This window comes from Salvelinus sp. IW2-2015, unplaced genomic scaffold (genome assembly GCF_002910315.2).
Source record: "Salvelinus sp. IW2-2015 unplaced genomic scaffold, ASM291031v2 Un_scaffold8180, whole genome shotgun sequence".
NCBI classification, from domain to species: Eukaryota; Metazoa; Chordata; class Actinopteri; order Salmoniformes; family Salmonidae; genus Salvelinus; species Salvelinus sp. IW2-2015.
In genome coordinates, this window is record NW_019949440.1 from 13,750 (window position 1) to 16,314 (window position 2,565).

A 2,565-nucleotide genomic window follows, 5' to 3' on the forward strand; every position below is an offset into this window, starting at 1 on the left:
GTGATTGGCCACTGAGGCTATACCCGCTTTAATTAGCTGTTTTAACTGTGTTCACAGTAAACGCACGGCGGACGTTCCACAGGAAATTCAACAAAGTTCAAGTTTGCGGCTCATCAGACCTGAAATTTGCTCACTGACGAAAAACATTAAGAGAGGGAACATTTCTCTAGCAAAGTACCTTTCTTTTGTAGTTGTAATGTTTTCTATGTCCCAGTTTGTTCCCTCTTCTCCCAGGTGTTGACGAAGTCTGCCCACTGCACCCTGGACTCCAGCCTGGAAAGGAGAAGGACCAGTTCAACACCACAAAGACTACAACCAGGAGAAACCCTCCAAGTTAAAGCAGAGGTCTGGAGATTATAGTTAGGACCCCTGACAACACAAACCAGGGAAAACTCTGGGTCCTAGTTATAGTCTACCACCTCCTATAGTCTACACCACCTGTGTATATATATATATATATATTATATATATATATTATATATATATATATATATATATAGTATACACACAGTGTTGAGGAAGCTCATATAGTCTGTATTAGAGTCTAATGCAGGGCCTCAATACCACTGCTATAGTTCAACAACATGTCTCAGCTATAGTAACACCATATATATATATATTTATATATACAGTGTTGAAGGAAGCTCATATAGTCTGTATTAGAGTCTATTGCAGGCCTCAATACCACTGCTAAGTTCAACAACATGTCTCAGCTATATTAACACCATATATATTATATTATCACACAGTGTTGAAGGAAGCTCATATAGTCTGTATTAGAGGTCTAATGCAGGGTCTCAATACCACTGCTATAGTTCAACAACATGTCTCAGCTATATTAACACCATATATACACAGTGTTGAAGGAAGCTCATATAGTCTGAATTAGGCTCCGTCTCTTGCTGTCGGCAGGTTTGGGGTCAATTCCATTTCAATTCCAGTAAATTCAGGAAGCACAATTTATTTTCCATTCCATTTTCTTCCAATTAAACATTTGGTTTACTTTCTGAATGGACTGGAATTTAAATGGAATTGACCCAACCCTGGCTGTGTGTCTTCTCTCTCTCCTCTCTCTCTCTCCTCTCTCTTTTTGTTCTCTCTTGCTCTTCTCTCTCTCTCTTCTTCTCTTCTCTCTCTCTCCTCTCTTCTTTCTCCTCTCTCTCTCTCTCTCTCTCTCTCTTTTCTCTCTCCTCTCTCTCTCTCTCTCTCTCCTCTCTCTCTCTCTCTCTCTCTCTCTCTCTCTCTCTCTCTCTCTCTCTCTCTCTCTCTCTCTCTCTCTCTGTCTCTGTCTCTGTCTCTGTCTCTGTCTCTCTCTTGTACTCTCTCTTCTGTCTCTCTCTCTGTCTCTCTCTGGTCTCTCTCTGCTCTGTCCTGTCTCTGTCTCTGTCTCTGTCTCTGTCTATCTCTCTGTCTCTGTCTCTCTGGTTGATCAGGTTCAGGTTGTCTTCAAGAGTTTAGTTATGTCTTCTCTGGTGTTTAGATTCATGTTGAAGAGGACCAAGACAGAGTTTAGCAGCAGTACCTCTTCAGCCCGTCTATCAGAGGAGGCGTTAGCTGACAGGGATGACCTGGACTTCTTCATGCAGACTTCCACTGTAAGAACATGTTGGATTGGCTCTGTTTGACACTAGATACAGTATTTACACATCACCTGAATGATRTCTTCCYGTGCTTATAACACAGACCGTTGATAGACAGCCATGTTTTGGTGCATTGTGTAATAGTCAGTCAAAAGTAGCATGTCGTTACGATGTATTGGCCAATTCCAATGTACTACATCTTTAATTACATGAAAAACAAGTGTCCTCATCCTCTCCAGTCCAACTACTACTGGTTGTATATTTGTGTTGGTATTAACCTTTTATAACCCTTTATAAACCTTTATAACCCTATACTACCCCCATATAACCCTATTTAACCCTTTATGGCCCTTTATAACCTTATATAACACTTTATAACCATATTTATCTCTTTATAACCCTTTATAACACTATTTAACCTTATATAACCCTTTATAACTCTGTATAACTCTTTATAACCCTTTATAACTCTTAATAACTGTTTATAACCATATTTAACCCTTTATAACCCTTTATAACTGTTTATAACCATATTTAACCCTTTATATCCATTTATAACCCTATTTAATCCTATATAACCCTTTATAACAATATATAACCCGGGTATAACCCTATATAACCCGTTAATATAACATAATATTAACATAATATATATGTTAATATAACCTGATATAACCCTACATAACCCATTATAACCCTTTATAACCCTATATGTCCATGGTCTCTCCCCAGTACTACTACTCAGTGAGGATCTTCCCAGGTCAGGAGCCCAGCAGTGTGTGGGTTGGCTGGGTGACCTCTGACTTCCACCAGTACGACATGGCCTTCGACCTCGAAAAGGTCCGCACCGTCACCGTAACCCTGGGAGACGAGAAGGGCAAAGTTCACGAGAGGTCAGATATCTGGGGGGTCTTGGGGTCAAACTAAGGACACATGCACGCACGTCTCACACACACACACACACACACACACACACACACACACA

The 2,565-nt window shown here is 40.2% G+C and overlaps 1 non-coding gene across 1 annotated transcript; it reads left to right on the forward strand.

Annotated features, from left to right (window-relative positions):
• The first annotated feature begins 240 nt into the window (after nt 1-240).
• LOC112079487 (uncharacterized) lies at nt 241-2,440 on the forward strand. Its single transcript, XR_011479266.1, has 3 exons — nt 241-345; nt 1,481-1,595; nt 2,313-2,440. It is a non-coding gene; the product is annotated as an uncharacterized protein (transcript).
• Nucleotides 2,441-2,565: the final 125 nt, after the last annotated feature.